At 61.6% G+C, this 25395-nt stretch overlaps 1 protein-coding gene and 1 long non-coding RNA gene across 6 annotated transcripts in view; one reads left to right on the top strand and one right to left on the bottom strand.

Annotated features, from left to right (window-relative positions):
• EGFR (epidermal growth factor receptor) overlaps nt 1-25395 on the top strand; it is a 116713-nt gene that overhangs the window by 35435 nt on the left and 55883 nt on the right. The gene's annotated exons all lie outside the window — the stretch shown is intronic.
• On the bottom strand, nt 11273-13406 carry LOC118665910. Its single transcript, XR_004970764.1, has 2 exons — nt 13029-13406; nt 11273-12935 (listed from the first exon to the last, which is right to left on the bottom strand). It is a non-coding gene; the product is annotated as an uncharacterized LOC118665910 (long non-coding RNA).

Here is a 25395-nt window from a genome sequence, read left to right on the forward strand (position 1 = left end):
CGCTCTCTCTCTAGGCTCCACCCTCCCTGAGATTATGATGCGATTAAATGACAGGGATGCTGACCTCCACCGGGAGCTGACCCGGCGACCCCGGCGAGCGCGTGTGTGGAACCGAAGGCCGGCCGGCCGGAGCAGGACCTGGGGTCCCTTGGGAATGATGGGGACCCGGAGGCCACGGGCACCCTCGGGTGCAAGAGATGGCCGCGCCCATAAAGAGGAAACCTCGCAGGAGCACTTCCCAGGTGCACAGCGGGTGCAGTGGCTCTCGGGCCTGGAAGTGGGGAGCGGGGCGCCTGCAGGAACCCAGTCAACCGAGCTGGGGACCGTGCCAGTGACCCAGGGACAACCGGGGTGGGAGACGGGGACCCCGGCATCCAGGCAGGGCGGGGAAGAGTGAGGCGGAGGGGCCCCAGGCGGGCCTTGAACCCGAGGACAGACCGGTGGGTAAAGAGCAGCCCCCGGCCGCCAGGGGTCTCAGCAGAGCCGACGCCCCGCGGCCCTGGCCAGCGCCAGCCTCCCGCACTGGAGAGGGCCGTCCGCGTTCTAGGCCTTCGTCACACCTCGGCTCGCAAATATTTACTCCCCTGGCAGCTTATCTCTGTGACCCTTCCAGTGACATGGCCTTTGGCCGAGCACAGCCTGCAGTTAAGACGTTTATCACGCCTTTTCTTTCCGTGTCTTGTCCACGAACTCACACTGGCGTCGGAATCCTGCAGCTTTTCCTGTTCTCTCCTGAAAGTTCAGTGGTTTTGTGTCTCAGACTCCAGGCTGTGGCCCGTCCTGAGTGAATGTTTGTCTGATGGGGGAGGTGGAGGTGACGGCGTTTGGGCTGTTGTTCTGCCTCTGATGTGGTCGCTCTGCTCCTGGGTGGAGGGGGTCCGCCGGCTTGAAGACGGCCTAGGTTGCTACGATAACCGGGAGCTCATTTCTTTCCCTTCCGTTTTCCAAGCAAGTCGGTCACTGAGCCTGGACATGGTGCCCTGTTGATCTATGGCCTGAGGGCGACCCAGTGACCTCGATCATTTATCTGTTTATCTATCGGGAGGTGGGGGGGACGTGAAGCTCCCGGCCCCATTTCCAGCCACTGCTTGCTCAGATAAGCGCCCGGAGAAGGCACGCAGGGAAGACGGGAGCTCAGTCCTGCGTGTTCGAGAGGAACAGCTGTTTATGCCAACAGCCCATGTGTGTCCCGCAGGTTCGCAGGTAGGTTTTCCGCAGTAAACTGATCAGAGCAGGAAGCACTGCGAAACCTGCTTCTGGCAGGGCCCCCCGCAGAGAGGGAGAGGGAATGAATGATTAACCAGGGTTATGGCCGGACTCTCCGCAGCCCAGGGAGCAGCCTGTTGACCCACGCAGTGCGGGCGCGGGGCACGCCCCGAGTGCTCAGCTCTGCGGACGGTCTCCTTCCTCGTCGCACAGGGGCCGTGGGGACGCCGTGCTGAGGGGGGGACGCACACCTGGTCCCGGTCATGCCTGTTGCCGCTCGGAGCGGCCCTGTGTCCACCGCGCCCCGTCTTCTCCCAGGCGTGGCTTGCAGACCCGACAAAGGCCAGGTCCTCAGGGAGCTGTGGTCTGGGGGAAACTGAGGCGCTGTCCTGAGCGCGCCTGCCCTCGGCCACCTACTGTCCTGCAGAAGGGGGGCAGCCTCTGGCCGCTGGGCACCTGGGGTCCCCGGGGTGAAGGGGAGCTCCCTGGGCAAGCAGGCGGGGACCCGGTCGCCCCTGGCCTGGAGCAGGAGCGGCTGTGCGCACAGTTCTCCGGCTTGTCGGAAGGCGAGCAGCTGAGGAGGTCGCTCCTAACTCTCACGGACCCCATCCCTACACACCTCGTCTTTTTAAATGGAATTTGTTGGGGGGACACTAGCTAATAAAAGGAGGGAGGTTTCAGGTGCACAGGCCTGTGGTGCCTCATCTGCATATTGTGCTGTGTGTTCCCCACTCACGTCTCCTTCCGCCACCATTCACCCCCTGACCCTCTTCCCCCTCCCACCCCCCCCTCTGGTCACACCTTTCCCCCACCTCCCATCCCCTCCCCTCTGACAGCTGTCCGTCTGTTGTCTGTATCTGAGAGTCTGTTTTTATTGTGTTTGTTTTAAAACCAATGATGACAGGTTGTCAGATTCACACACACAGACGCAGCCTGTGGTTGCCCGGCAGAGCGACGCTGTCCCGCGGTCTCGGAGGACGGAGGCTGGGAAGACGCTGGAGGGGGAGAGGGCGGGAGAGGGAGCTGCGGGCCCCGAGCTGTGGTTTCCTGGCCGCATCCAGGACCCGGCCGACCACCGCCGAGCTCCCCTGGAGAGGAGCTGCGGGAGCCCTTCTCTCTCTCAGGCTCCTCTCTCCGCACTTCCTTGTGCCGCGTTCGCTCTGCCCTCACTGCCCGACTGCTGCTCGGGTCACCGGTCCGGCTCCCAGGCCACCGGCTGCTGCTCCGCTGGGGACGGCGGGGATCGAGCAGCCGGCAGCCCCGGCGGGAGAGACAGACGCGTGGGGCGTGGGTTGGATGACCCACAAGAGACCAGACATTTTCCTCTTCCTCTTGTTCCGCCTTCTGAGCCGTGAATTGATGTCCGTCCCGTCCCGCTCTGCCCACGTCCACGTGCTGCATTCTTTGCCCCGATGCGACGCTCTCCTCACATGTCTCCCCCGCTCCCCCCCCCCCCCCGGGCAGGAAATGAGCAGCGAGCTGTGGGCCATTCAGGAAGTCGTCCAGGCCGTAATGGCCCGTTATCTGCGGCCAGCGTTTACTTAGCTCCCCGCGCCCACTGCCCACTTGAAGCGGAGACTGGCCCGGAGCCCGGCCACTGCCCTGCTGCCCGCAGGCCTCCGTGCCCGCGCCTCATGCTCCTTCCAGGAAGGTTCTCGGTGGCATTTGAAAAGGTTGTGCTGTGGCCCTGGCTGGTGTTGCTCAGTGGATAGCATGTCCGCCTGCAGACTGACAGGTCCCGGATTCGATTCCTGTCAAGGGCACATGCCCGGGTTGTGGGCTCAATCCCCAGTAGGGGGCGTGCAGGAGGCAGCCGATCCATGATTCTCTCTCATCATTGGTGTTTCTCTCTCTCTCTCCCCTGCTCCCTTTCTCTCTGAAATCAATAAAAATATTTTATTTTTTTTTAAAAGAGAGAAAAATGCCCGGCTCTGGCTCCTGCGGCACTGCTCCTGCCTCCCTCCCTCCTGCCTTTCCCTCGTCACCTGCCCGTCCACCATTCCTCTCTGTCTCCCTGTATTTGTTTATTTATTTGTTTGTTTGTTGGGCTGGGCTTTGCTGACACGATACAAATGGTGCCACTGTGAGACATCGAAGGGACGGACGCTGAGAGTGAGGGGAAGCAAGGGCCACGCCTCCAGCCCCCACGCGTTGCGTCCCACCGAGACGGGCAGGAGTGGGAGAGAAGCTTCCAGAACTGCTCCTGCGTTTGACGTGCAAATGCAGGTACAAGTAGAAATGGGTCGTGAGGTTTCGCTTCTGTTTTTATACAAAGGCGTGCGTGTCAGGCCCCGTGTTCTGCCGCTTTATCTTTAACCTTCATTTCACCTGCGAGCTTTCCGGGGCCGTGAGTGCAGAGCAGCCTGTGGGTGTGGCTGTGCCGGGCACGGGGCCTGCGGGGGCTTGGTAGCCGTCCACGCGCAGCCGGCCTGTGTGCAGGCGCCTCTGCGGGACTCGCTGCCCAGGCCGGGGCGTTGTCTGCTCGGTGTGGTTTGGGTTTGGCATCTGTGAGGTTGCCTGGTGCAAGGCCGGAGGCACCTGTGTCTGCTCCGAGCACCAAGGCCCAGGCCTCTCTCCGCTGCTGGCGCAGTGTCTGCCTCCCGTGGAGTCCAGCCCGAGGCAGTGGCTGCGGGCGGCTCCGCCCCTCAGGTCCCGGGAGGAAGCGGGTCTCTGAGCGAGGAAGCAGGAGCTGGCTCCAGGGCCGATGATGGCAAAACCATCCCGGACGGACGTGCGCCCACAACTCCCAGCCCGGCCGTGTGGGGCGTGTGGGGCACGGAAGGGGGACTTCCTGTCCAAAGCTGTCCCTGGGCCCTGGACGGCGTGTTTTCCCCACTGCAGGGAACAGCGTGCCCCCCAGACGCCAGCATCTGCTGATCACATTGATCCGTTTGGAAGAAGTTCCTCTAGAGGCGAGTTTCCATTGAGCGGGAGGAGAGAATGAACGGGCCCAGCCTCCCGCCCTTGTCCTCAGGGGAGAGGCTCCCAGCCATGGTGAGGCCTCCGGGCTGCGGGTCCGCCCAGCACAGTGGGCCTCGGAGGTGGGCGCCCGCCTACGGCCCCGGCGATCGTCCGAGGACAGGCTGGCCTGCCCGTCGGAGGCCCAGGCACAGAGGGTGCGAGGGAGGAGCTTTGGGCCATCGATGGACCGTGCTGGGAGCATCCTGAGGTTGGAGGCCGATACCTGCTCACAGCTTCCCGCCAAGAACCCGGCTGAGCTCGGGAGGAGGCGTTGATCCCGCATGTCCTCGCTGTTCCCTTCCCCGCCCGCACCTGCTGACGGTGCCCGGCCTCAGGATGTGGGAAGCCGGGGCAGGAGACGGGAACGCAGCGAGCGCCACGTGTGCTGTGCCGCAGGCTCTGGACAGCCCGGCCCCTGCACAGGAAGCTGGTGTCTTTGAAGTATTAGAACGGCCTCGGCCGAGTTAGCATGTTAGACCGTGAACACCGTGACTCGCGGTCACAGCAATCTACGGACTCCCACTTTAGGGAGCACTTTGTACCGGGAGCCCTGGCAGCTGGTCAGACCCTGGAGGACCCCCTGCTGCCCGGCCCCCTGCTGAGGGGTGCCCAGCTGTGGCCTCCCCGGGCTGGTAGGGGGCAGGCACCCTCCTGCCTGAGGGGTGCCCGGCTGCGGCCTCCCCGGGCTGGTAGGGGGCAGGCACCCTCCTGCCTGAGGGGTGCCCGGCTGCGGCCTCCCCGGGCTGGTAGGGGGCAGGCACCCTCCTGCCTGAGGGGTGCCCGGCTGCGGCCTCCCCGGGCTGGTAGGGGGCAGGCACCCTCCTGCCTGAGGGGTGCCCGGTTGTGGCCTCCCCGGGCTGGTAGGGGGCAGGCACCCTCCTGCCTGAGGGGTGCCCGGTTGTGGCCTCCCCGGGCTGGTAGGGGGCAGGCACCCTCCTGCCTGAGGGGTGCCCGGCTGCGGCCTCCCCGGGCTGGTAGGGGGCAGGCACCCTCCTGCCTGAGGGGTGCCCGGCTGCGGCCTCCCCGGGCTGGGGGCCGGGAGGAGGGGCAGGCATCCTCTGCTGCCAGTGCTGGGCCCTGTCCCCAGGTCCGACCCGTGAGAAAGTGGGTGTGGATTTCACAGCCGCTCTCAAGGCTTCTGCCAACTTCTGTGAACAGATGTGGAATAAAAAAAAAAACAACAAAAATAAAAATACAGAGGCCTCCGTTCTCCCTCACTGGTCGCTGGGGCGTTTCTGGGGGAGGGTGGACAGTGCTCTTTGCTCTCGGAGCCGGAGCGGGTGCGGGGACCGTGCCGCCTTGTTTAGCGGTCACGGTGGGCGGCGCCCATCGGTGGTGTCTGCCTTTTCCTCGTTGTTTCTAAGACACGGCTGGGAGCCCGTGCCGTCGCCAGGTGTGTGGGAAACGGGTCGGCGTCCATGGCGGGCTTGGGGCCCAGCGCATGGCCGGCGGCGTCTCTGGGGCCCCCAGAGCGGCCTCTGCTCCCGGGACGCCTGGCCGTGCCGTGGAGCTTTCTGGAAGATGGCCGAGCCTTCCCTCCGCCCGGCCGGCCGGCTCGGAGTGCTTTCAGGATGCCGAGAGCTCCTCAGGACAGCGCTCCCTGGGGCACCACGTCCAGCTGTGGCCTCACACAGCCCCCTCTGTGGCCAGATGTTCCGTGTAAACAGCTGTGTGAGCCGCATCTCGCAAGCGGTGCCCGGGCCAGGTCCCCTGGGTGCGGGCGAGGCCGGAGGCGGGCGGCGGGCCCTCCAGAGGGGACCGTGTGCGGGAATCCCCCCTCGCTGGCTGTTTCCCTGTCTCCTGCCCAGCGACCGCTCACGGCCGGGGCGGCATGAGGCTTTCACCCTCACGCGTGGGCACCTACTCATCCCCCTCACCAGATGCACGGCTGAAGCCGGCGGCCACCTTGGCACCCGGGGCCACGTGCACGTCCCGTGACATGGAACTTCCCACCACGGGACAATCTGCGTCCTTTTTTTTTTTTTTTTTTTTTGATAGCTCTCACAGCGTTTTCTAACTTGTTGTTATTAAGACCAGATCGGTGTCCCCGCCTCACCTTCAGCTGGGCCCTCTGAGCCGCATGCGAACGTGTTCAGCTCGGTGTAAAGACAGCGATTCCCTCCTCCCAGGCCGAGCAGCCCCTCCCTGCAGCCAGCTGGCCGTTCCCGTCACTTTGACGAGTGACAAGCCAGCTGGGCTGCCTGGCAGGGGAGCCGACGCCTCCTGAGCCTGCAGCCCGACCTATAAACCAGGTCGCCGTTCGATTCCCGGTCAGGGCACGAGCCCGGGTTGCAGGCTCGATCCCCAGTGTGGGGCGTGCAGGATGCAGCCTGTTGATGACTCTCTCTCATCATTGATGTTTCTCTCTCCCTCTCCCTTCCTGTCTGAAATCAATAGGAATATGGTTTTATAAAACAAGGAAATTTCGACGATGCTCAGTGCTCATGGAGAAAGAACAGGGCAATGTGATAGAGGGAGCCTGGAAGGAAGGAGGGAGGGGGCGGCGTGGGGCAGGGTGAATGCAGAAACCCGAACGGAGAACAGGCGGCCTTATTAGGCAGCGGATCCGCAGCCTGGAAGCCGGCGTGTGCAGGGGATTAAATGACGGCGTCTGCGAAGTTACTTAAAGTCCCTTCCACATAAAATATGGATGCGATCCGAGCGCGTGCAGTCCAGGGTGGCTCATTCTTTCCAAGGATCACATCCTCCTGCCGACGACCTGGGGCTGTTCCTGGCAGAAGCTCCGTAAGGAGCCCCGGGAGTGCAGGGACGGGGCTGGGAGGTGTTCCCAGGGACGGGACTCGGGCTGCGTGCGGCGGGAGGTGCAGCCTCGGGACCATCTTCAAAAGAAACAGACATCAAGGCTCAGAGCATCGCGCTTGCTGGACGGTGGGGGTTCTCTTGCAGGAGGCCAAGCGGGAAGCAAGACGAGGCCGGTCGGGAGGCAGCGGCCAGGGCCTCCTCTTTCCCATGAGTCACTGTGAGTCGGGGCATCGCCTCCGCCGACGGCTGTGTCCCACCCGAGACCTCGAAGGGCCGCCTCCTCCTTCAGGTGCAACCTTGGCCTCCAAGGACAGAACCGAAGGATCCTTGGGGCCCAGGACTGTGGGCATGGGCTTATTTGCCTGACAAACAGCCTGTTTGGGCCCGTCCAGCGTGGTTCAGTCGCTGAGCATTGACCTATGAACCTGGAGGTCACGGTTCGATTCCGGTCAGGGCACAGGCCCGGGTTGTGGGCTCAGTCCCAGTAGGGGGCTTGCAGGAGGCAGCCGATCCATGATTCTCTCATCTTCTCTCTCATCATTGATGTTTCTGTCTCCCGCTCCCTCTCCCTGCCTCTCTGAAGTGAATAAAAAAAAAAAAGTTTAAAGAGTCCATTTGGCATTTCAAAAACAAAAGCAAAAACAGCCTTAAAGCCATCCTCTTTTTTTTTAAGGTATTACAATTGATTGTAGAGAGGGAGAGGGAGAGAGAAACATCAATGATGAGAGAGAATCATTGATTGGCTACCTCCTGCAAGCCCCCTACTGGGGATGGAGCCCACAACCCAGGCATGCGCCCTGACCAGGAATCGAACCTGGGACCCTTCAGTCCACACGCAGGCCGGCGCTCTATCCACTGAGCCACACCGGCCAGGCCAGCCATCCTCTTTTTGAGTGGCACCAAAGTAGTTCCTCCGTGCAGCTCCTCAGGGGTCCAGCCTGGGTCCTGGCTGTGCTTTCGCAACACACAGTTTTCAAACTCAGTTCTCGAGCCAGCCAGGCGGGAGGCGGGCTGGGCCCGGAAGGAGAGAAAGTTCTGAGGGGCCATGACACACGCATGGATGGCTGAGAGGCGTGACGCTGTCATTACAGGATTCTGTTGGAGAAGGAGGTGGGGGAGAAGGTGCATGTGACTCTTAGGAGAATTTCCAAAGAGAGAAGTTTAAAACCTTCATAGGGATGTAGCCAAAGGAGGCGGAGAGGGTCTCTGTGCCCTGCTCCTCAACCGCCCCAGCAGATGAGAAGACAGCCAGGTGCACCTGCTCTCAGCCGGCCGGGCCCTCTGCGTGCCCCACCCCACCCCCACCAGGCCAGGCAGGCAGAGGCCGGGCACAGCCCAGGTGGCGCCAACCTCCCTGATCGACGGGACGGGCCTTTGCTCTGAATCGTAACTGTTTCAAGATGATTAACTTAGTTGCACCTCAACTCAAAATCTATCCATGAGAAGAAATTCAGGAGCGGCAACTTCTTCACGGCCCTCAGGGGCCAGGCGGCGCTCTGCCTGGCGATCCCTGGATTTCCACGCCGCCGTGGGCCCGTGTCCGGAAGTGAAAGTCCAAATCCTGCTTTTCAGACTTCATGGGGGACGAGTTTCCGCCCGCTCTCCTCTCTCCTGCCTCTCGCTGGCCCCCGGCCACCGGCCTGTTCCGTGCCCAGCTGGCCCTGGCAGCCCGCGGCCCAGGTGTGAGTAGCTGGAGAGCGTTTCCAGGCCAAGAAGGGGGTGCGTTCACCCTCCCGGGGCGGCTGCAGAATCAAGGGGCGCACGCCTCCAGGAGAGCTTCCTCCGGGAGGGGTGCTGGGGGGCTTCCAGGCGCCCCGCGCTCTTATTCTCCGAGGCATCATTGTTGCTTCCCCTTCCATTGATGGCCCAGGAACTGAGTCAGGGAGCATAGAAATCGGATTTGGACGCTGAATGCGGGCGGCAGCTGGCTGCTCTCTTCCCCAGCGGCCCTGCCAGCCGGGACCACGTGGTGGCCGCTCCGGGCGGCCCGCCCTCCGCTCCACCGGCCCAGCCGCTGGGAGGACAGCGTGTCCCCCGTGTTCCCGTCCTCAGAGGCTGCGTCTGCGCCCCGCCAGGGCGGGCGGGATTTGCAACCCGCAGGAACCGGTTTGGGAGCAGCTGCCGCCGGGCAGGCTGCGTCTGGCTGGCTGGGATTTTCTTTCACCCTCACACCTTTTCTTCCTTTTTCTCCATTAGCCTTGGGTTTCAGTTCCTGAGCCTGTTGTCAGCAGGCTCTGGGCAGGACCGACCCCTCTGGAGTGGAAGGCAGCAGGGCTGTGACCCGCCCTCTTTAGTAAGAGGCAGGGGGAGGGGGTGCGGGTTTACAGGCCCGAGTGGGTCTGAAGCGCGAGGAGCTGGTTTGCTCAGGGTGGACGAGTCCGTGGCAGAGGGGACCTGAGAGAAGGCCTGTGGAGGGCTCTCCTTACAAGCGGCCCTACCGCTGCCAGCCCACGGGTGCGGACACGCAGACACCCACTCGGGCCTGGGTGATGCCAGGTGAAGGGGACATTTCACGGGGAGGGCACAGCCCTGCGCCCGGCGTTGTGCTAAAGGCCCTCGCCCGGGGCACAGATTCGCGGGCAGCCAGGCGGCAAAGCCCCTTCTGCCGGGGCCAGAAAAGCCGCCTTTTACAGGCTCCGCCTCGGATGGGAAAAACCAACGCCACGACCAGGAGCGGGCACCCTGCACTCCGCAGCAGCCCCCCTGTGAGCCCCCACAGGTGAGCTCCGTCCCGCGGGGAGGCCAGGCCTGTCCCCCCCGGCGCTGCTCTCGGGAGCTCTGCTCTCACGTCCGATGGCTGCAGCCCAGGGCCCTTCCCTGGTCCCGGCGTGTCTGTGTCCGTGTCTGTGTCCAGGCGCAGCCAGCAAAGCATCTGGCAGGTGACAGGATCTGGGCCAACCTTCAGGCACAACCACCTCCCCCCCCACCCCCCGGCGACGGGCAGCTGGTGCGAGGGCTCCCAGCTCAGCCCCGTAATTTGGGGTCTGAACAAACAGATGATTAGCTGGGGGCTGTCACTTCCAATCAAGGCCTTCAGTGTCGTCTAGACGTGGCTTCAGAGCGGCCGGCGGGCTCCCTGGCAGGCCCCGGGGCAGACGGCAGCGTGGGGGGGCCGCCTTCCTTCCAGGCCGGGAGGGGCAGGCCCCGCGTCTGGGCACGGACAGCCTCGCAGGAGAGGGAGCCTGTTGAGGTTGGAAGAGCAGAGAAAGGGGGGAGCAAGGTGTGCAGTGTGATGCCGTGATGAGCCTCGCTCAGGCTGAGTGCTGGCCACAGGGCCTTGACCCGCTGAGAGCCCCAGGCGCCAAGAGGCGCTGTCCCCGCCCGGACTCTGTCTCCTCTCCGCAGCCCTGGACACTGTTCAGGGCACCACATGGCCCCGGGCACACTGGGCTGCCGCCCGGGCCCGGGCCCGCGCCCGCCTGGGCGGCCACTTTATCCTGCGGATCCTGAGATATTACCGAAGGAAGACCAGGCTGCCTTTAGACTCAGGGTGTTCCTATCATTTCCCTCCAAACTAGGACACTTTTTCTTATTTTATTTCAGAGAGGAAGGGGGCTGGGGGGGGAGAGAAACATCAGTGATGAGAGAGAACCATGGATGGGCGGCCTCCTGCACGCCCCCCACTGGGGATGAAGCCCGAAACCTGGGCATGTGCCCTTGACTGGGAATTGAACCATGGCCTCCAGGTTCATAGGTCAACGCTCCACCACTGAGCCACGCCGCAGGGCTGAGACCAGGACACGTTTGAGAGTGAAAAGAGGGGACAGGCAGGAGGGAGGCCCCACTTCAGAGACTTGGTTGCTCCGCCTTCAGTTAAACAGCAGCTCAGTGGCCAGAACAGCCACTCCCGGAGCCTCTGACCAGCAGGGACGCCCGAGAGCACTGACCGCGGGGGGCACGTGCGTGCCTGCGTCCAGCAGGCGCTCGGTAACCCCGTTCACTTCATCACACAGCCCCCTGCCCCCCACACACGGCCTCGCCTCCCCCAGTGCAGCCTGGGCCCCTGAGCCTGCTCTCCCGTGTCCGTGGAGGGAGGGAGGGGGGCCTGGGCGTGGCTGTGGGCGTGGTCAGGGGCCTGTGTGTGAAAAGTCCTGGGTGTGTGTCTGCCCTGGAGACAAGAAAACCCCTCCCACATTCCCCATCGAATTCCAGTGGCCTCCTCCCCTGAGGAGCCAGCGAGGGGAAATCCACCGAAAACGCCACTATGTCCCCCGTCCACCCGAAAGCACCGCGGGGGGTCCCAGCTCGGGGAGTTCGCAGGCGGCGTCCCGTCCGGCACGACGGCCCCTGAGCCATGGCTGTGACCCTGGCCCAGGCGGTGGGATAGGAAGCAGGGCTGTTGGACTCTGGAATTTTTTATAGGAGCTCAAGTCCAGGTGCCCGCCGACCTCGAGCAGGACAGGGCCTTCCTGCAGCGGCCGGGCCCCGGGGGGCGGGGGGCGGCGGCGGGGGGAGCCCGGACAAGCACTCGGGCCCAGGCTTTGTAGGATAACGTCATCTCTGGTCTTGTGATCCCTCCGACTTTTTTCTCCTTTCTCGACATTGCTGCGGCTCTTCGGGGTCTTCTTTGGTTCCGTATAAATGTTTGGAGAGTTTGTTCTAGATCCCGAAATACGTGTGAAGGCCTCGGTCGCCTGTGTCATCTCAGCCGCTCTGATGCCTGTGCTCCTGGGAATCTAATGGTGACATGGCCGGCCGGCGTGGCTCAGTGGTTGATCGTCGACCTATGAACCAGGAGGTCACGGTTCGATTCCCGGTCGGGGCACATGCCCGGGTATCGGCTCGATCCCCAGGACGGGGCGTGCGAGAGGCGGGCGGCCCGGAGCCAGGGCTCAGAATGAGGGCTTGACTGTGGGTCTGCCCTGGTCAAATGAGTCGCTTATCTCCAGACCTTGGTTTCTCCTTTCGTAAAATGGGGAGGAGGCCAGGATTGGGTGAAGGTTAAATGGCATGCTGTCTGAAAACAGCAAAGCCAGAGGTATACGGGGTTTGGCATGGTTTGCTGTTAATTTCCTATTTTGACACAAATCCACATTTTACGGAAGAGCTTGCCTCCTCCACTAAAGTGTGGGGCCTGGCCGTGGCCGTGGGCCTGGGCATGGGCGTGGGCCTGAGGATGGCCGTGAGCCGCACTGGAGGCTGTGAGCAGGAGGAGGAGCCCACACCTGGTCTCTCGCTTTGTTCTCTTCCCGGACTATATGAACTTCCATAGTTTCCCCCGGCCAGTCCTAACGTCACAGGGGTGACCTGACCTGCGTGCGGACCTCACCCAGCCCAACGATTCGCTGAGACCGTGGCTGAGCCTCAGAGAAGCCGAGCCCCCGGCCCCACAGGCGCCTGGATCACACGCGTCCCTCTGCTCCCAGGTCCGATGCTCCTTGCACAGCCCTCGCGCCCCCAACAGTTACGCACGCCTGCCGCTGAGCAGTGAGGAGGATGAAAGTAACCTCTGATGTTCGCGGTGACTGTCACTTCCCAGCGGTCCCCAGGAAAGCCCGGAGGCTGCCGGTAACCGGACTCCTCGGCCAGGTCGCAGGGAAGCGGGTGTGCTCTGTGGGCTCGGATGGCTCACCCGGCGGCACAGGGACGTGGTGAGAGGCGCTCTCGCCTCCTTTCAGATCCGCAGGCGGCCACTGAGTGAGCGCGGAGTGGGGGTGACATCCCAGTGCCCAGCTCAGGCCCTGGCGCTGCCCTCAGAGCTGTGCAGTGACGCCCGGGCAGCGCAGCGGGCATCCGGGAGAGCAGCCCGCACCGCCTGTTGGCGGACGCAGCCCGGGCATTCCGCCGATACCTCGCCACAGCGGGAAGGCTTGTCTCCCACGGTTTCCACACTTGTCCCTGCGAAGGTGACTGCGTGGTGGAGGCTGGAGAAAGCCACGGTGACGTGCTGGAGGCGCGGGAGTTTCACCAGGTGGGATCCCGCCGACAGGAAACCCAGGAGGCGGCGCCAGGAGGGCCTCCGTGCGACGCCCGGGAGGCGGAGGGGAGGCCGGGCAGCCTGGGCCCTAGAAAGAGAGGGAAGACGAGAAGCAGGACGGGCAGGGACTGACACCACCCAGCCCGCCCGCCACGCTGGGCCCGCCCTGCTGCTCACCCACCTGCTCCACTGAGGAGGCCAGGGGGGCCCTTAGTGTCCCCGGGCTCTGCTCCTGGGGCCGCGGGCATCACCCCCTGCCTGCGAGGGAGGCCGCAGAGCAACGCCATGGACGCCGTCCTGGGCCGGACAGATGCTCGGCCCATTCTCCCACCTGAAGGTTGTTCACTGTGTGAGAAGGAATGTGTGACGGCACGAGGATATGGTTGGGGAAATCAGCCCGGAGAAGGCGGCTGCTCACTTCCCTTCGCGCCGGCCTGTCCTGCAGGTGTGGACACAGACACCAGATGCAGGGTCTGCCTCGCTCCTTCCTGGGCGGCCAGCTCCATGAGGCCCGGACCCTCCTCCCTTCCTTCCTTCCTTCCTTCCTTCCTTCCTTCCTTCCTTCCTTCCTCCCTCCCTCCCTCCCTCCCTCCCTCCCTCCCTCCCTCCCTCCCTCCCTTCCTCCTTCTTCCCTTCCTTCCTTCCTTCCTCCCTCCCTCCCTCCCTCCCTCCCTCCCTCCCTCCCTTCCTCCTTCTTCCCTTCCTTCCTTCCTCCCTCCCTCCCTCCCTCCCTCCTTCCCTCCTTCCTGGGCAACCAGCTCCATGAGGCCCAGACCTGCCTTCGGCCTCCAGCACTCAGCACAGGGCCCAGTAACGAATGGACGAAGCAGGAACTCCTCGCTCTCCTTGGGTTGCCTGCACACCCTCAGACACACCCTAGGACTAGTTTTATGATTTTATTTTCCATGGTCCCGGCGCCTTCAGACTTAAAAGGCACATTTATGGTGTTAATGTTTACCCTGCTAGCAGGGAGCAGTGTGGCTGGAGGTGAGTCCAGTGCCTTTTGGGGGAGCCTGCCAGGTGTCGTTTCTGGGAGATGAGATAACTGTTTGCTGGGGCCGTGAATCGCCTGTTTGTTGCAAGTTGGGGCTTTGCTGGACGGGTTACGGGGCCGAGGGGGCGGGGTGGATGGAGTGATAACCGAGTCTCTGGGGAGAGGTCATGTGTGTTGAAAGCGGGGAAGATTCCATGAGCGAGATCCAAGTGTTACAACACGGGGCGGGCGGTGTCCGCGCAGGCGGGGCGAGCGTGGAGGCAGACATTCTCCTCGCGGTCCTCCTGGCAAAGCCCTCCAACCCCCGCCTCTGAGCGCTTGGACGGAGCAGCGGGGAGGGGATCTGGGGATAGACGTGTGAGAGCAAAGCAAAGGGGGACCTTGCCCGGCAGGGTCGGCAGGGAAGGGCCGCCTCCTCCCCGGGCTCCTGCCCCTGAGAGGCGCCCAGCGGAGGGGGTGCCCGCAGGCGGCTGCCCTTCCCGGAACACGCAGGTCAGAGGAGTGCCCTCGACGGCCGTGCACATGGCCTCCTCCCTCCGCTCATGGCGTGGCCGTTTGGAAAATGTCTCGGCATCTTCGCGTTTTGCTTGATGGGAAGAAGCAAACAGTCCCCCGGTTCTAGAGATCTCATTTGTCCCGTAACCAGCCGGCGGGAGCCGTGCCTTCTCCGACGTCCTCCTCACTCCCCACCCCACCGCCAGCCCCATCGCTGCCTTTCTCTCGGCTCCGAGAATCCCCACTAGGAACAGGTCAGAGACACAGCGCTCCGCACTCGATGGCCGTTGTGTCTCGTTTGAGATGGCCGCGCTCTCCTGGACAATGTCCATCCGTTCACAGGGCGTCACAGGGGAGGCAGTTCCCAGGGGGACAGAACGGCACGTAGGCAACGCAGTCGGCCGTCCGCTGTCACTGACTGAGTTCTCTGGCAGGTACAGGCGCGTCCTGGTGGGATGGGCGACCTTGGGGAAGGGGGGGGCGCATCCGGCCAAGGTCTGCCCGTGCCTGTGGCTCTCTGCCGTCCGACGCCCTGGAGTCATGCTGGATGCTGCGCTGAGATGGCTGGGAGAACAGGCCTCATGCAAGTGTCCAAGCTCAGGGAGAGTTTCTAAGATGCAATAGACACCCTGTCTATTGGGAGTTTTTCATCTCAGCTCAGGCCATGAGAGTCCCTTTACCTCACACGAGGGCTTCCTTATCACCCAGAAGAGATTTCAAGGGTGGGCCTGAGCCCGCGTTCCAGAGGAATGATACCAGGTTAGGCCCGTGGTCGGCAAACCGCGGCTCGCGAGCCACATGCGGCTCTTTGGCCCCTTGAGTGTGGCTCTTCCACAAAACACCACCTGCGGGCGCGCACGTACAGTGCGATTGAAACTTCGTGGCCCATGCGCAGAAGTCGGTATTATGTGGAAGAGCCACACTCAAGGGGCCAAAGAGCCGCATGTGGCTCGCGAGCCGCGGTTTGCCGACCACTGGTTAGGTGTTCTGTGGAACAGCCTGTAACCCGCCAAGGAGGCTCCTCCCTCGGAGCTGCCCATGAACCAGAGAGCTTCTGGCTAAACCCTCAAACACCGCATTTCTCCCCACCCCACCCACCCCGGCCTTTCCTCCCGCTCTCAGCCTCCCTCCTGGTGCCCCGACCTCAGCCATCCCTGCCCTTGGATAACCTGAACTCTCACCTGTCTCGCCGCCCCAGTCTGCATGCCACCGCCTCCGGCACTGGCGGCCCTCCCGCCCTCACCGCCCCTGCCCTGCAGAGCCTCCTGCCCCAGCTGGCGGCAGTTCCAGCCCTCCGTGCCACCCTCCCCTCGAACCGGTGCCCGGTGAGCGGCCGTTCCGACTGGCATCTGGCATCGGTCCCAACTCGCTCAGCAAATGTACCTGTGTCCTCCTACTGCCTGCACTGGTGTCGCCCCACAGTCTGTCTCTCTCTACCCCTTTCTCCTCTCAAACTTCTTCTGCACAGACCAGCACAAGCATCAGATCCTTCAGGGGGCGTTTGGGGTGTGTTCAGTGCCTCTGTCTCTCTGGGAATGAGCGTGTGAGCCTCAGCTGTCGCTGCGTCACAGCCTGCCCTCCACCGCTGCCGTCGCCTGGGTTCCCTCTGGCTCGGCCGGTGCACGGGCCCCGGTTGCGTCAGGATGGGGGGCGGATGGTGCACGGTGGCCAGGAGCTCGCGGCAGCACACCGGCGAGGCCGGGCTGCTCTGTGCTCAGCGGTGCCCACAGACTCGGCCCCGAACCCCGTCCCGGCGTCCTGTAGGAGATGCTGAGTGGCCCTGGTCTCTCCGTGCCACCAGGTTGTCTGAAATGTGTTGTCTGGAAAAAATAGCTGTGAGGTGTGGCTGTAGACGCTGACTGCTAGGACCTAGAAAGTTTCGTGGGATGATGGTGACGTGCCGGTGAACGCCAGGGAATGAGAGGCATTCTTTGGCACGTGGGTATCTGCTGAAGCAACTACAATAACGATGTGTAAGTTCACTGATAGTCATTAGCATAACCATTCCTTTACGTACAACAGGCATAAGGGACACTGAGAACACTGCGTGTCTCTGCACAGGACGACGCGCCCCAGAGAGGATGTGTTTTCCGTACAAGCGTGTTGGCCTTTCCTTCCCCTGCGGGAGCGAGCCCGTGGGAAAGGCCCTGCTCACGCGACGGGACCTCCTCGTGCGGTGCACTCGCCCTGCGGCGCCCTCGGGCTTCCTCTCCCTCCGCCCGGGGTGCTTCCACGAGGCCTGGTCAGGGGAGCGCCGGCGCTGCCCGCCTCGCCAGCACGCGTGTCAGCTCAGGCCCGACGTGCAGCCCCGGGAAGGAGGCCTGCAGAGGAGGCACAGAGAGGAGCAGAGTGAGAGGAGGCGTCCTGAGGGGCAGGCGCCGCTGGCCTCTCCCAGCTCAGGCGGCGTGTGCACGTGTGTGCGCGCGTGTAGTTGTAAAAAGTCTCATTAGGGAGCGAGAGCCGCGAACAAATAGAGCTGGGAACCAGAAAGCTGTCGTTTACGTTACAGGAAGAGCTTTTGTTTTGTGGATCAGTCATGGCTTTGAAGTGTCCAGACTTGTTGCCGTTTCCCCCTGCGCCATTGGCAGTGTTCCCGTGCCATCCGTACCACGTCCGTCGCACCCAGAGCTTCGTTTCGACACGTTTTATTGGTGCCAGTGTTTCGGATGCCCGTGAGGCTTGACGCGGACGGAATCTTCAAGCGGAGGCTGTGCAGGGCACAGGTGTGGACCAAGAAGGCTCTGGAAGGTCACTTGGCTCTTGTTAAGTTTTCGGATTTTTCAAAATCTCACATTCGAGCTCTACAATCATGGTGTTGTTTAGGATCTTTGGGTACAACCTACGGTTGGAAACTGGAGGGGACCCTGTGTGGATGCCGTGGATCTTGGGATGTTTATGAAATCTCCATCATCATTATGCACTGGTTTGGGCCGGAGATAACCAGCTCCAAGGATGGGCCCCTCATGAGCAGTGCACTCGGTTGACTCATGCCCACATGGAGACATGGACTGTAAGCTTCATGAGGCAGGAAGAGTGTTAGTCCTACCCGTGCCATGTCCCTGGCCCCTGGGCACCAAAATGACACCAGTAATGATGATGGTGATGATCATGGTAACGATCATGGTGATGATAGTGATGGAGATGATGATGGTGATGATGGAGATGGTGATGATGATCATGATGGTGGTGATGGTCATGATGATAGAGATGATGATGGAGATGGTGATGATGGTCATGATGGTGGTGATGATGGTGATGGAGATGGTAATGATCTTGACGGTGGTGATGGCAATGATGATCATGATGATGGAGATGATGATGGTGGTGATGGTGATGATGGTGGTGAGGATGATAGTGATGATGATGATGGAGATGGTGATGATCATGATGGTGGTGATGATGGGAAGATGATGATGATGATGGAGATGAGGATGGTCATGGTGGTAATGGTGGTGGTAATGATGATAGCAATAGCTTACATGAGCCTGACACTGTTTACAGATATTAACCATGTTAACCCTTCCAATGACCCGTTGTGGGGCACTTTTTAGCCTCATCTTACAGATGAGGATAGGGAGCTCAGGGGGGAGGAGTCCTTTGCCCCAGCCATTCATTATGTGAAAACTATTGTGGGATTTGGGGCTTAAAATTTACTTTTGAAATTGTCCTATGAAACAGCCACAAACCTTCAGCCAAGCCCGAACACCCCCGATTAACCTCAAATCAATACTGAACGCTGAGTGAGGAGACTCGGGGAGGGAGGGAGGCAAGTGTATTTCTAAAGGCAACAACCACTTCCCCATGGAAATGAATGGATTGGCGAGTTCGTCGGAGCTCCCTTATTCCCTGGCTGGTACTGACAATACTTGCTCCTCATTGTTCCTTAATCTTTGGGTTTTGTGTTGGTTTGGAAAATTGCACTAGCATTTGGGCGAATGGCCTGGCTGTGCTCCCCGGCTTTCGGACTATTTTCAAGCATAAAATTCCAATTCCAGAGGCTCTGTCACAAGGACCTGGGAAGGAGATGGCACAGTCGGGCCTCCCTGCGCCCAGCAGCCATGGCGCGCGCGCTCTCTCTCTCTCTCTCCTACAAACGATTGCCATGTTTTAGTAATCCTTCACATCGATGTGCTTTTTCCATGAAAGAAAGTGTTACCACATTTTCCGAAGGAGGAGACATCTAAACCTTACTCCACTCGATCCTCCCCTTCCCTCCCCACCCCCTCGCCCTCGCCGCCGCCCACACAACATCTGTATTTCTTAAACTCAAAGCACTAGTTATTGTAAAAGTCAATTGAGCTTACAAAGACGTGCTTGTGTAGAAAACTTTCTCAGCTTCCGGGCGGGGGAGATCTGGTTTGAGGGGTCGTTCAACAGAGTAGGAATCCGCTCACTGGGAGGCACCCCTCTGCTCCCACCCCCCGCTTCCGAGATCTGGCCGAGGGCCCGAGTAAACAGCTTCAGGATGAGTTCAGTTAAGGCATGAGGCGCACATTGCCGCTCCTTCACTCCTCTCCTTCCTGGCCTCCATAACCAGCTCGTCAGCTTAAAAAGCCAGAAGACAAACAAACAAGAGAAGTGCTTTAGATGACAGATTACTGGCCCATTGAAATATGTCCATGGCCCAGGGCCCCGGCCCCCCAGCCATCGGAAGGCCTTTGGACAGCACCCCGCGCAGCCCTGGCCTGCAGGGGCACGCAGGGCCTGGCTGCCAGGAATGACTTTATCTCCCTCGACGTGTTCGGTCAGATGGAGGGGCAGCGGCGGAGCCAGGGCAGGCTCAGGGGCGAAGGCAAACCGTTCCACCTCCGCAGCACGGCGGAGCCTGGGCTTGGTCCTCAGGCGTGGGGTGGGGTAAGGGGCTCTCGAAGGAGCGGTTTTCTAGACCCTGAGATGCGGCTCCAGCCCCATCACTTCACCCCTCGCCTTAACACGGGGAGTCTCTAGGCATCTGAGGTTGGCCTCACCGTAGAGCAGCGGTTCTCAACCTGTGGGTCGCGACCCCTTTGGGGGTCAAACGACCCTTTCACAGGGGTTGCCTAAGACCATCGGAAAACACCTATATAATTACATATTGTTTTTGTGATTAATCACTATGCTTTGTGTTCAATTTGTAACAATGAAAATACATCCTGCATATCAGATATTTACATTATGATTCATAACAGTAGCAACATGACAGTTATGAAGTAGCAACGGAAATAATGTTATGGTTGGGGGTCACCACAGCATGAGGAACTGTATGAAAGGGTCGCGGCGTTAGGAAGGTTGAGAACCACTGCCGCAGAGCATCTTGGGGAAGGCAATGGAGGTTCACGTAACAGTGCCTGTGTGTGTGTTTTAATCTTTATTGTTGAAAGTATTACGTAGGTCCTCCTCCCCCCTCCCCGACCCATTGACTTCTTCCAGCCCGCTCCCACCCCCCACCCCCAGGCCCTCGTTACCCCACTGTCTGTGTCCCCGGGTTATGCATATATGCAGACAAGTTCATCAGTTGATCTCTTCCCCGCCCCCCCCTCCCCGCCTTCCCTCTGAGGTTCAACAGTCTGTCCATGCTTCTCGGTCTCTGGGTCTAATTTTGATCACCAGTTCATTTGGTTCCTGAGACTCCACGGAGGAGTGAGATCATGGGATCCTTGTCTCTCTCTGACTGGTTTATTTCACTCAGCATCATGCTCTCCAGGCCCCTCACGCTGTTGCGAGTGGTAAGAGTCCTTTCTTTTTTATTGCCGCGTAGTATTCCGTGGTGTAAACGTACCGTGGTTTGACCCAGTCATCCCGCTTCTAGGAAAGGAAATGGAAACACTGATCAGAAAGAATACATGCACCCCTGTGTTCATAGCAGCACAGTTTACAAGAGCTGAGGTCTGGAAGCAGCCTAAGTGCCCATCAGCCGATGAGTGGATTAAAAAAAAACCACGGAGCATCCACGCAATGGGGCATCCACGCCATGGGGCTCCTGTGTTTTGAAAGACACTTCTGATCGCCCAAAGCAGCGAGGAGGTTTCTGGGCATTATCTTTAAGTGTCTGCAGGGGCGGGGGGGGGGGGGGAGGCACAGAGGGGGCGCAGGGAGTTTCTTGCTAAGAGATGAGGGAATCCACTCCCGGAGTCTTTGGCCTCGAATGACCGTAATGATGGAGCCGTTCCCCGTCATTGTCGCACTCCAACATGAAAGCTGCGACAGAAAGGTTAACAAAGCAGAGAGGCCAAGTCTTTTCTGGAAGCAAGATAAACACACAAGGAGAAAAGCGGAAGGTTGCAATTCTTAGAGGAAAGTAGGAAATCTGTTTTGCGAGTCACCCGTGTGACTTATCTTTATGTGTCTGTCCTCTTGGATAACAAGTAATAGCAAAGCCAGGATGGTCGCGACATGCCTTCGTGTCTGTTGTTCTAAGGGGTTCGTGGTTTGGGGAAGGCATTGCTATGTTTGAATCCCAAACACGTTCGATCGGAAAAGGGACCGCCAGCACCAGCTCTGTGTCTGCAGCCCGTAGCAGCTCAGATTCCGCGGGGTCAGGAGGGTGCTATAGAAACTGAACACCAAGCAAGGAAAAATACTTTCTCATCCAGCTGGGGAGGAATTTACCGGCAGCCCGACTATTAATAGACACCATGGGGATTCCATTTCCATTGCTCAACTGGTGTGTGCGTTATTAAACCTTAAAAAAAGAAAGTAGTGAGCCAAGGCCGCTGAAAACTTATACATGATGTTTATGCAAGCACTTCAGCGATATTTATTCATCTTTTATTGCTTGCCGACTGGGTCATAAACGAAAGGGACCGCAAAGGAAAACAAAATGCTTGCTGTTGTTCTCGGGATGACATAGTGTTCGTGAAAGAGACAGAAAGTGCTGTGAGGCAACAGGACGCTTCTATCACCCCAGCGGGAGCGAAGGCGAACCCCGAGAGGAAGCCGGGCAGAGGAGCTGCACAGGGTCTTTCTGGAGGGGGCGGGGGCGGCCGTGCAGGAGGCCACTCATGGCCTTCCCAGGAGCGCGGACGGGGAGGGGGGCTGGAGCACAGCCCTGGGGGGGGCGGGGGCCTGCAGGGCTGTGAGGTGGAGGAAGTGGCATGCCTCCGTGCTAAGCCAGAGGACACAAGCCGTGGGCCAGCTTCAGATCAAGGCGAGGAAGGGTTCCGTGACGGAGCTGTCGACGCAGCGTGGGCCGTGCCAGACCCTCTGAGCACAATGAGAACGCTCAGCCCCTCGGGACGGACAAGCCGGCCTGACAACCATCTCCCGGGCGTGGAAAGCCAGGAGTAGTGGGACACGTGGGGTTGTGTGTGCAGTCCTAACAGTAAAGGTGCCGAGCAGAGCGGCAGCACCCCGGACACAAAGCCATTCCGGACCAGGAATGGAACCAGGGACCTTGTGGTGCATGGGACGGTGCTCCACCCACGGAGCCGCACCGGCCAGGGCTGGTCCCTGCTCTTTTCAGAAGTCAGCCGGGCCTGCTCTGGGTCGTCAGAAACGACACTGCGGGCTCGGTTTCCGGGACGGAGACCTGTGGCGATGAGAGGCCGTGCTGGCTGGCAGCACCGTCTCTTCTTTCTCCAGGCAGGGGGCCCGCCTGGTAGCAAGCGGCTGCCTATGAGAACTGCTGCTTTTATATACACACTAGAGGCTCGATGCACGAAATTCATGCAAGCATAGGCCTTCCTTCCCCCGGCTGCCGGCACCGGCTTCCCTCTGGCACCCGGGACCCGGGCTTCCCTTGCAGCCCCGGCTTCATCTGAAAGGTCGTCCAGAAAGACATCTGGAAGGATGTCCGGTCTAATTAGCATATTATTCTTTTATTATTATTAATTATTATTATCATTATTGATTTAAGAGGAAGGAACAGGGGGAGAGAGAATGAGCAACATTGATGTGAGAGTGCAACATTGACCGGCTGCCTCCTGCACAGCCCACTCTGGGCATCGAGCCTGCAACCCTTGCATGTACCGGGAATGGAGCTGTGACCTCCTGGTTCATAGGTCGACGCTCAGTCACTGCGCCACGGGCCGGGAGAATGGTTGCTTTTAGTGGCTGGCGCTCCCTGTGAGGGCTCACGTGTTCTAGAGACCGTCGTGTCTGAGCCTAATGGAGTGTCCCGGCGGCAGGGCTTGGCTCGGGCCCGCTCCCCTGGCGGCTGCTGGTGGCTTTTGAGTCCGTGTTCCTCCTCAGCGAGCCGGGGAGGCGGGCTGTGCTTGCAGAGCTGGCCCGGGAGAGGGTCGGGTCCGGCCTCGCCCAGGCCCGGGAGGACCGGAGCTGCCGCTTGCTTTCCCCTTGGAAAAGCCACTTGAGGAGATGCTTAAGGCGGAGTAAGTGGAAACAAAATGTCCATTTCAAAACGAGCATCGAACAAAAACACGTGCAGACACACAGCCCACAGCCCCAGCCCCACTTAGGAAACCACCGTGGGGCCGGGTGGAGGGGCTGCTCGGGGGCTGGAGCAGGGGCTGCGGCCTCCTCTCCCCGTGCCCAGGGGCGGCCAGAGGACACGGCCCCCACGCCGTCCTTGGAGCCTGCCGCCCCTGAGACCAGGCGGGCCAGGTGGCCGTGGCCGGCTCCAGCTGCCCCTCCCGCAGGGCCCGGGCGCAGGCCGCACACAGCGGAGGGAGCGGAGGGCAGAGGGCGGAGGGCGGAGGGCAGCCTGGGGCGCCGGGGGAAGGAAGCGGCTCATCCCGCCGGGAACCCGGCCAGGCCCCGCGCGGACTAGAGTCACGTGGCATTGATTGGGGGTCGGCCACGAGCCATTTGCCTTAGCCAGAGTCTCCACCCCCCATCCCCGGGTCCTCCCAGGAGCCCCTGCATCATGGACAGAGCGGGAAGAGACCCCCGTGATGAAGATGGTGCCTGATGGTGGTGGAGCCACGTTCTCCAGCCCCTGAGCCCACGGCCACTGGTCGCCGGCAGGGGCCACTCAGTTTGCTGATGGTTCCAGAGTCAACAAAGCTGAGGGGTGCCCAGCAGTGTTGCTCAGTGGTTAGAGCATCGGCCCTCAGACTGAAGGGCCGCGGGTTCGATTCCGGTCGAGGACACGTACCTCGGGTGCAGGCTCCAGCCCCAGCCCCGGTCGGAGTGCATGCTGTCTCTCTCCCATCGATGCTTCTCGCTCGGTCTCTCCCCCTCCCTTCCACTCTCTCTAAAACTCAGTGGGGAAAATCTCCTTGGGTGAGGAATACCAAAAAAATAAGAAGCAAGCACAAGTGTGCGTGAGAGAGAGAGGTTTTTTAAAAGATGGGCAATCACAGAAGAAAACTTGTAAAGAACACGTCAGCCATCTCAGGAGGGGGCGGAACCCGGGCCGCGTCTGCCGCAGGGAAACCCGGCAGCCAGGCTCGCCCCCGGCTGCTGGAAAGCCGCTTCCTGGCACATGACTCACCCTCTCTGGAGGGTGCCCAGAGGGACGCCCGGCAGGGGAGGGACTCCGGTGGGTACCGGCCACCAGGCGGAGGGGCCCCGGTACCCACATGGGGGCACAGCGGTGGCCCAGGGAGGGGAGCGAGGACACGGAGGGCAGCTGTTTCCTGGGGGCGGGAGGGGGGCTGCAGGAGGCCGGCTAACATCTCCCGGCCCGCCTTCCAGGCAGCGGGGTCCGCCCTCCGGGGGAGCTGCCGCCTGTCCGTTGCCCGGTAACCAGCAGCGAGTCCCCGGCCCATGTTCCTGGAGCGCGTCTCTTGCGTGGCTGAGGGGCGCCTGCGGCTACTTCTTGGACAAAGGCCTCTCCCAAAGGGCCCGGGTGCTCCTCCCGGCAGCCACTTCCCATTCCGTCCTGGCCACGGCCGTTCTGTTGTCTGTGCCTCGCGGGTGAGGAGTGAGCAGCACAGACGGCCCCCGGGGCCCCGGCGCAGGCCCCGCCTCAAGGCCACGGCCACCCCGACGCCGACCGCCACGGCCGTGGTGCCTCTGGCGCGCACAGGAGGCAGCGGGCGAGCTGGAGGGGGACACCGCCGGCCGCAGCCACCACGGGCGTCTCACTCAGCCGCGTCCTCAGGGAGCGACTTGCGTGAGCCCCAGGGAGAGGAGGCCGAGGACGTGAGCGGGCCGTGCCGGGAGGGCGTCTCCATGGCTCTGCCTCACCTCACGTCCACGCCGCCTGCTGGGAACGACACCGAGTGGGAGGGCGCATCCAGCAGGAGGCAGCTGCCCCCCGACACCGGGACCCACTGCCCCTGAGAAGCCGGGAGAAGCAGCCGGCGGCGGCGGCCGGCCAGCGAGCCGAGGGCGAAGGGGATGGACGGGCACCGCGGGCTCACCCTCCACCCGCCCGGCCCTGCCGCTCTGCCCACGGCTCCCTCTGCTCGGGCCAGTGGAGTCCGAGGTGAGGGGTCCGCAGGGCAGGCTGAGCCCCCCTTGCACCGGGATTGGCACCTGGTGCCCAGCAGGGTCTTTGCCACCAACCCCTCTTTTCACTTCTCTGTTCCCGCGTCGTTGCCAGCCCCTCCCCACCCATGCTGCCCGTTCTTTCAGGGCTCCTGGCGTTCCCTGGTGCCAGCCCGCTGACGAGATGGGCAAACCCACCCTCTCTTTGTGGGTCTGCTGGGGCCACCCACCCTCTCTCTGTGGGGCTGCTGGGGCCACCCACCCTCTCTCCGTGGGGCTGCTGGGGCCACCCACCCTCTCTCCGTGGGGCTGCTGGGCCACCACTTGCACATCAGGGGACAGGCAGGTTTCAGCCGTGGCCTTCTGGAGGGAAGAGCTTTACGAACGGGGCGCCGGGAAGGGGAGGGGCAGGTGCGATCCCTGACGCCACACCGCCCTGCGCGGGGGAGGGTAGTGGGCCGGGTGCTCATCGAGAACGTAGCTCGGAGGCCACAGAGCGGAGCCCGGCCTGGCAGGGGGCAGAGGCAGCCGGGGAAGGGAAGGGGCGCCAGTCCTCGCAGACGCATGCGCTGTGAGCAGAGGCCCTGAGCGGCGTGAGCAGCAGTCTCGGGCGGAGATCCGGGAGACGGAGCCGGCCAGAGAGGAGGGAAGAGCAGGCACGCTAACCTCACTGTTGTTCAGCCCGGCCGGGGGCTCAGGGGTTGAGCGTCGACCTATGAACCAGGAGATCACGGTTGGATTCCCGGTC

This window comes from Myotis myotis, unplaced genomic scaffold (assembly GCF_014108235.1).
Source record: "Myotis myotis isolate mMyoMyo1 unplaced genomic scaffold, mMyoMyo1.p scaffold_m19_p_11, whole genome shotgun sequence".
In the NCBI taxonomy this organism is placed as follows: Eukaryota; Metazoa; Chordata; class Mammalia; order Chiroptera; family Vespertilionidae; genus Myotis; species Myotis myotis.